Raw genomic sequence first — 8219 nt, 5'->3', positions numbered from 1 at the left:
TGATTTCTGTCTTTAAAAGGTGGAATAGTTTTCTCAAGAAAAGTACATGGAGTCTTCTCCAGAGCTTTCTCATAGCCCTAAGTGTCTGTACCATGATATTTCCATCAGTAATTGACAGTTTCCATAAAGCTTTCTTATCTGCCAAGGAAACTTGAAATTGTATAAGATACACTAGATCATTTGGCCAAAGAAGCGGAAGAGCTGACACTTTTGCTCATACTTGACAGGAAGCCTTCTTTTTCTTTGCCTGCCATTCAGAGCTGAAAGCTTAACAAGCCACTTGGTAAATGGATTATTCTGGGAGAATGACATTCGAGGCAGATGACACAGCACATGCAGAAGTGGTTGTGTTACTTCTATTATCAAATGTGGCCAATAAAGAATTGTGCCTCTTTCTTTATAGTACAGAGTACAAGGTACAACAACTGGCCCTTTATTTGGGAGTGAAACACTTTAAAAAGCTCAAGTTCATCCTCTGTCAGTCTAAGTTTCTGTCTATAATAGCAGAATTTCCCATAGACCTGTATTGAGTATTTATTGTGGACATAATAATTATCATATGCTAATCAATTCAGAGTTTGTTTGTGAATGCAGTAAAACCTAGCTTATCCTGAGTGATATAAATGCAATAATTATATCAATAATTAAAATTAATTCAGAGTTTTCTATCTTTTATATTTATCTAAGCCAATTTATTCATTCGTGTGCTAGATTTATTTGAGGGCTTAGGTTCTTTTCCAGATACTGTGATTAGGGCAGTTAGAGAAAGAGAGCAAGAGAGAGAAAGAGAGAGATGATTAAAACCTTGCCTTCCAGAAATAGAAGACAAATAGAAAAATAAATTATTTATTAATGGTAATAAATTTGAGAAGAAAAAATAAAGAAGCAAAATAGAGTGTTGGAATAGAAGTTTACAATTTTCGACAAGATGCCCTTACTGGAAAACTTTGAAGAAAATACTTGAAGGAGTTATTCAAGAGGAAATGCAGTTATTTGCAACTCCAGTTAGAGGGTACAGAAAATCTATATAAAAATCTACAGAAAATCTACATAAAAAAGATTTACATACCAAAAAATCTACATACCTAAAAAAGAATAGTGCCTGATCTTTTTCAAAGGAGAGTAGAAAGTATGGCCCCTTGTAAATTTGTTTGAGTTCCTTGTAGTTTCTGGATGTTAGAGCTCTGTCAGGTGGATAAATTGCAAAATGCTTCTCCTTTTCCGTAGGTTGCCTGATCGCTTTGATAATAGTTTCTTCTGCTGTGCAGAAGCTTTTTAGTTCAATTAGATCCCACTTGTTAATTTCTAATTTTGTTTCAATTGTTTTTTGTGATTTTATCATAAAATCTTTGCCCATGCCTAGGTCCTGAATGGTATTGCCTAGATTTTCTTCTAGAGTTTTTATAGTTTTGGGTTTTATGTTTAAGTCTTTAATCTATCCTGGGTTAATTTTTGTATAAGGTATAAGGAAGGAATCCATTTTCAATTTTCTGCATATGGCTAGTCCGTTCTTCCAGCACCATTTATTGAATAGGGAAACCCTCCTCCATTGCTTGTTTTTGTCAGATTTGTCAAAGATCAGATGGTGGTAGGTGTGTGGTTTTATTTCTGAGTTCTCTATTCTGTTCCATTGGTCAATGGGCCTGTTTTTGTACTAGTACCATGCTGTTTTGGTTACTGTAGCATTGTAGTATAGTTTGAAGTTGGATAACATGATGTCTCCAGCTTTGTTCTTTTTGCTTCAAATTGTCTTGGCTATACAATCTCCTTTTTGGTTCCATATTAATTTAAAAATAGGTATCTTTCTAATTCTGTGAAAAATGTAAATGGTAGTTTAATGGGAATGGGATTGAACCTATAACTTTTTTTGTGCAGTATGGCCATTTTCATGATATTGATTCATCCTATCTATAAGCATGAAATGTTTCTCCATCTGCTTGTGTCCTCTCTGATTTCCTTGAGAAGTGTTTTGTAGTTCTCCTTGAAGTGTTCTTCACTTTTCTTGTTAGTTATATTCCTAGGTATTTTATTCACTTTATGGCAATTGTGAATGGGAGTTTATTCATGATTTGGAACTCTGCTTGTCTGTTTTTGGTATATAGAATGCGTGTGATTTCTGCACATCGATTTTGTATCCTGAGACTTTACTGAAGTTTCTTATGAGCTTAACAAGTTTTAGGGCTCAATGGATTTGGGTTTTCTAGATACAGGATTATGTCATCTGTAAACAAAGACAATTCGCCTTCCTCACATCCTCTCTGAATACCCTTTATTTCTTTCTCTTGCCTGATTGCCCTGGACAGAACTTCCAACACCATGTTGAATAAGAGTGGTGAGAGAGGACATTCTTGCCTTATGCCAGTTTTCAAGGGGAAAAACTGGGCAAAGAGTACGAGCAGATACTTCTCAATAAAAGACATACATGTGGCTAAACATATGAAAAAACTCAACAGCACTGATATTTGAGAAATTCAAATCAAAACCACAATAAGCTACCATCTCATTCCAGCCAGAATGGTGATTATTAAAAAGTCAAGAAACAATAGATGCTGGAGAGGTTGTGGAGAAATAAGAATGCTGTTACACTGTTGGTAGGACCATAAATTAGTTCAACCATTGTGGAAGACAGTGTGGTACTTCCTCAAGGATCTAGAACCAGGAGTACCATTTGACCCAGCAATTCCATTATTGGGTATATACTGAAAAGAATATAAATTATTCTATTATAAACAAAAATGCATATGCATGCTCGTTGCAGCACTATTCACAACAGCAAAGACATGGAATCAACCCAAATGTCCATTAATGATAGACTGGCTAAAGAGAATGTGGTATGTATAGATCATGGAATACTATGGAGCCATTAAAAATGATTAGATCATGTCAGGAGCATAGATGAAGGTGGAAGCTGTTATTCTCAGCAAACTAGCACAGGAACAGAAAATCAAATGCAGAACATTCTCACTTATAAGTGGGAGCTGAACAATGAGAACACATGGACACAGGGAGGGAAACAACACTCACTGACATCCATTGGGGGAGGGTGGGGCATGCAGGAGAGCATCAGGGAACAGAACTAATACATGCTGGGCTTAACACCTAGGTGATAGGTTGATAGGTGCAGAAAACCACCGTGACACATCTTTACCTATGTTACAAACCTGCACATCCTGCACATGTACCCCAGAACTTAAAAATTAATAATAATAATTGTTAAAAACAAGAAGTTTAGCCCCAACTGAGGATAACTTTTCTCAACTTCGAATATTTAATTTTGAGTTTCTCTACATGATGAACTAATCATTCAAGATTAGAAAAACTCCTTTGGAAATCTTATCACTTGTCCATTGTTTCAGTAAATATTTATTTTCTCCTCTATATCAAGTATCACTTAGTATCCCCACCACCCAGAAAAACTGCAGATAAATCTGCTTATGATAATACACAAAAGTGTGATGAAAGTATGCTTCAAAGGGGAAATGGAAAACCAGTTTCATGGTAATGGAATATATTTAGCTATTGGTCAAAAGGTAAAACCTGAACCTGAAAAGATATTTTTTAGGGACTCTGTATGTCAACTCATTTTTACCTACTGTTGGCTTCATATAGAAATATCCTCTGCTACACATTTTGAGATGAGAAGCAATTTCAAATTTGTCTCTCTCCCTACTTTTCATCTGTTAGTGCTGATTCGGTGAGTACATTTTAAATTATAAATAAACTCAAGTATTCAACAAATTGTACCACATTTTAATTTCTTAATATAGTCCTCAAATTTTATCATGGTAATACAAAAATATACTTTGTGGTGGTCATAATTTTCAAATAAATTTTCATAATAACATGAATTCATTGTCCCAGAAGCAAAGCCCTTTTGTCTTATCCTTTTTTCCTTTTCATCTCCCTTTCTTCTTTACTTTTTCTGTTTATCCTTCCTTTTTTAACTTTGTTAGTTTTGAAGAGAAGGTATGTTCCTGAGACCTATGCTAAACAACTGGATTTACCTATTAGCATATTTTTTAAAAAAATTATATGTGAAACAAACACTAAAACTAGACTATTGTATCTTTTAAATGGTGTAACCTAAATAAATAAAACATTTGTACCTACTGGGAAAACAACCTTTAGGATTAATTTTGGCATTGACAGATAAATATCCAAAGGAGTTCAATTTCTCAGTAGTTTCTCTATCACACTTTAAAGCCCAGGAATATAGAGGGTAGATTTTACTTATAGACTGATAACTTTTACTGAGGAAAAGATTTTGAAATATGATGAAAATTGTAAAAGAAATAAATGTTCACTGTGAAATAAATTGAACAAATAGACAAGTGGTTTGTGACTAATACTGCAAACAGAGTGACTTTTATTTCATGTTTATACAGTTCCTTTGAAGCTAACCTGATATGATTGAACCTGAATCCTTGCTAAAAGCACCTATAAATTTCAGTTTTCTAGTCATGTGGAGATTCAACTCTGTTGTGTTTTCTAGAATAAATTTAGTAGATTGAATGTTTTCATGGGCCATTACATTTTAAAGAGAGAATTTCTTTTAATAATACAAGAAATCTTTAAAGTAGGGTTATATGAGACATTTCTGAATGTCATCCCAATGAATATATCATGATTTATTCTTACGAGTACATTGTAGCAATAAAAATCTATTATGTCTCAACATTGGAAAGGAAAAAAATGAAATTGTTACAAAGTAAATACCCTAAGTCCTAATTCAAGAAACATTCATTTAAAATATAGCTGTTATGTAAAATACTATGGATCTCTGAAAAGATTTGCTTATAATTTACTATCAACATTTTTATTTCAGTTCCTATTATAGTATTATCATGTGTAATAAGTATTCAGAATAGTAATTTTGGCAAATTTATTATTGGTTTTTTATAAGTTGAAATTACCACTCCTATGTATGTGTATACTTTTCCATATGTATACACAGATGCATCCATACATATACATATATATATACATACATACATATTAAATACAATTTTCAGAACATTTGTGCATTATACATTCTGGAAAGTGGGTATTGAAACCATGTATTGTACACTAAATCTCATTTATCAGAAAATAATATCAGTGTGGTACTCGGGTTGGTCTTTCTAATGTATAGCTGTCTAGGTATGTCTTCATGCATTAAAAAAAAAATCAAAAACAAAAAACAAAAAAACTTAGCCAGATATACTAGGGTAAAAAGAGCAAGTTAAATTACTTTAAGAAGAAATATATATATTTCTCAGTAAAGACATTAAAAACTTTTCATGATAGTTATTTACTCAGTGAAAGTCTCAGAGAAAACTAGAACCCACAGAGATAAGCAGAGAACCAGAGATTATTTGCTTTGGGGTCATTTACAGAACCTGGTTTGGGCTTTAGGTTCCTTTTTAGGTTGCTGGGAATAAAAGGCAAAGCCCAAAACCAAAGGGAGAGTTAAATAGGAGACAAATTCTTTATAGCAGGGATTCCACAGTTTCATCCCTTCCGGAAGCAAACAAATTAGACTTCACAACCTTAGCTGACTGCAGTGAAAATGCTATCACACTGTCAAGAAACTAAAATAATTATCCATGCAAAGTTATCATCATAAACATGCCCTCATGTGGATTTGCAGCACAAATTCATGTTATCTGCACTATGCCAAAAAAATAAAAATAAAATAAAACTAAAAACATCAAGTCGTGAATTTATTTAAAATGGTCATGGACTAATAGTTGCCTAGTTGACTGACTGAAAGATGTAAACCCCTATATGCATTCTGGAGGAATACTTTATTATCCAAGTGTTGAAATAATTTTCAGATATTTTTCCAATGAAAATCAGAAACACATAAAGAAAGTCTTTGTAAATGTGTGACTATTTCAGTTCTCTATGTGTGTGGATGGGAATGGAGAGAGAAAATAATTCCTTTCTATTGCCCCAGCATGGATCATGTTACACAGTGAAGAGGCAGTAGATAATACTTAAAATGGAAAATCAGAAATAATGAAATGGAAAAGCAGAAATAATAAAATGGCATGCATAAATAACCTACAGAATGAGCTGAATTCAATGTGCTACAGCTTAGAAAAAAAAAACTTTATATTTTCTTTCTCATTCTCTTTCTGAATACTCTATGGATTCTTTCTTCTTCTCCATTTTAGAAAGAAATCTCCAACTGGCCTTTAAATTTTGGTGTAAAATAGCATCACTTTCAGCCACAAGAAGAATCTCTACTCAGTTAACAAAATGTCCAAGTCAGTATCTTTAAAGGGAACTCTGTTCACTTTGTCTCCTCCCTCTTCTAAGCTATCTTAAACCTATAAACCTTTGCAGCAGGAGCGAAGGGGTGTAGTGATTGACTTTTAAGTTCATGGCTGTGTCTCCTTAATTTCCTTGAATTCTGTCTACTTCTCTGAAACTCCACCCTAGTGCCTAACCCTAACTGTTGCCGTCTCTGTCCTGAAGATGAAAACTATTTTTCTTTTTCTTTTCTTTTTTTTTTTTTTTCTTTTGAAACGGAGTCTCGCTCTGTCGCCCAGGCTGGAGTGCTGTGGCACGATCTTGGCTCACTGCAATCTCTGCTTCCCAGGTTCAAGCAATTCTTCTGTCTCAGCCTCCCAAGTAGCTGGGACTACAGGCACCCACCACCACACCCAGCTAATTTTTGTATTCTTAGTAGAAGCAGGATTTCACCATATTGGTCAGGCTGGTCTCAAACTCCTGACCTCAGGTGATCCGCCTGCCTCGTTCTCCCAAAGTATTGGGATTACCTGTGTGAGCCACTGTGCCCAGTCTGAACCATGTTTCTTATCTTTAGTTTAACTCCCTTGCAACCCATTCCCTATAACACAGCCAGGTAAAATTATTATCTGAAGACAGAAAATTATTATCTGAACACAGATAATAATTACTGTATTCCCTTTGGGAAAAGGGAGAGCATCTTATGAGTAAATCCAGGACAAATTTTATCAAAACAAAGTTAGGTTTATTTAGTTTGTTACAAGATGAAACACACCCCAGGGAACAGCCAGGACCATTTTAATATGGAGCAGTTGGGAGAGACTTTATAATATTAAAGAAGTAATTCAAAAGATGGGCCATTTTCTGAATTTGAAGTGATGTTAATTTGGTGATTGGATACCTCAATAATCTTTATCCGGAGGCTGGAATATTAAAGCTTGGTGAGGTTTGTCACTGGTAAGGAAGTAGTGATAATTCAAAAACAGGAGTGCTATGCATAGGGAGAGGAGAGAGTTTTTTGATTGCTGTGTTTCACATTTGGTTGCCCATAGGGTCAATTTCTATTTCCTTGGAAAGAAAAATAGAAATAATTGGCTGGGAGTATTGATTATCTAATTGGCCTTTGAGATCATAAATTCTTTGGGTCATAATTCTGTCTGCTTTAATGATAGAGGCAAGACTTTGCTAAATATTTGAATAATCTGAAATAGGCATTTTGTCAACTGAGGACACTGAAATGAATTAAGTAAAGACACTTAAACTGTTGAAAAGCTTTAGGTAGAGTGATATACTGTAAAATATTCACTGAACAAAGAGGAAAATGAAGACAGGAGGAATCCAATGAGAAAGACAAGAGAGATTTGAGTTTTGGGAAAAGCAGTTGATAATCACTCTCAATAGCAAGAATGTTGTCACACAGGAAAGAAATCACAGCATTAGCATTTTAGATGTGAGGAAACTTCTGGGTATTGACTAAGGCTATGATGTAGCCATGCAAAGGGAGAACTGAAATAAGGAGGTGAATAGTATTCGAGATAATGTCAAGTTCTGTTTCAGTTACCCAGCTTGATGTCAGCGTGGAAAAGGCAAATGTAAGGCCAGTGCTCAGTAATTTAATGAATGTGAAATAGGTAAGGAGATGTCAGTAAAAATACCAAGGTCGGGGGGCAGGACAAGATGGCCGAATAGGAACAGCTCCAGTCTCCAGCTCCCAGCACAAGTGACACAGAAGACAGGTGATTTCTGCATTGTCAACTGAGATACTGGGTTCATCTCACTAGGGAGTGCCGGACAATCGGTACTGTTCAGCTGCTGCAGCCCGACCAGCGGGAGCTGAAGCAGGGTGAGGCATCGCCTCACCTGGGAAGTACAAGGGGGAAGGGAATCCCTTTTCCTAGCCAGGGGAACTGAGACACACAACACCTGGAAAATCGGGTAACTCCCACCCCAATACTGCACTTTACCAAGGATCTTAGCAAATG

Source organism: Colobus angolensis, unplaced genomic scaffold (genome assembly GCF_000951035.1).
Source record: "Colobus angolensis palliatus isolate OR3802 unplaced genomic scaffold, Cang.pa_1.0 Scaffold235, whole genome shotgun sequence".
Taxonomy (NCBI): domain Eukaryota; kingdom Metazoa; phylum Chordata; class Mammalia; order Primates; family Cercopithecidae; genus Colobus; species Colobus angolensis.
The sequence above is the reverse complement of the archived record's forward strand: the minus strand, read 5'-3'. Positions refer to the sequence as shown.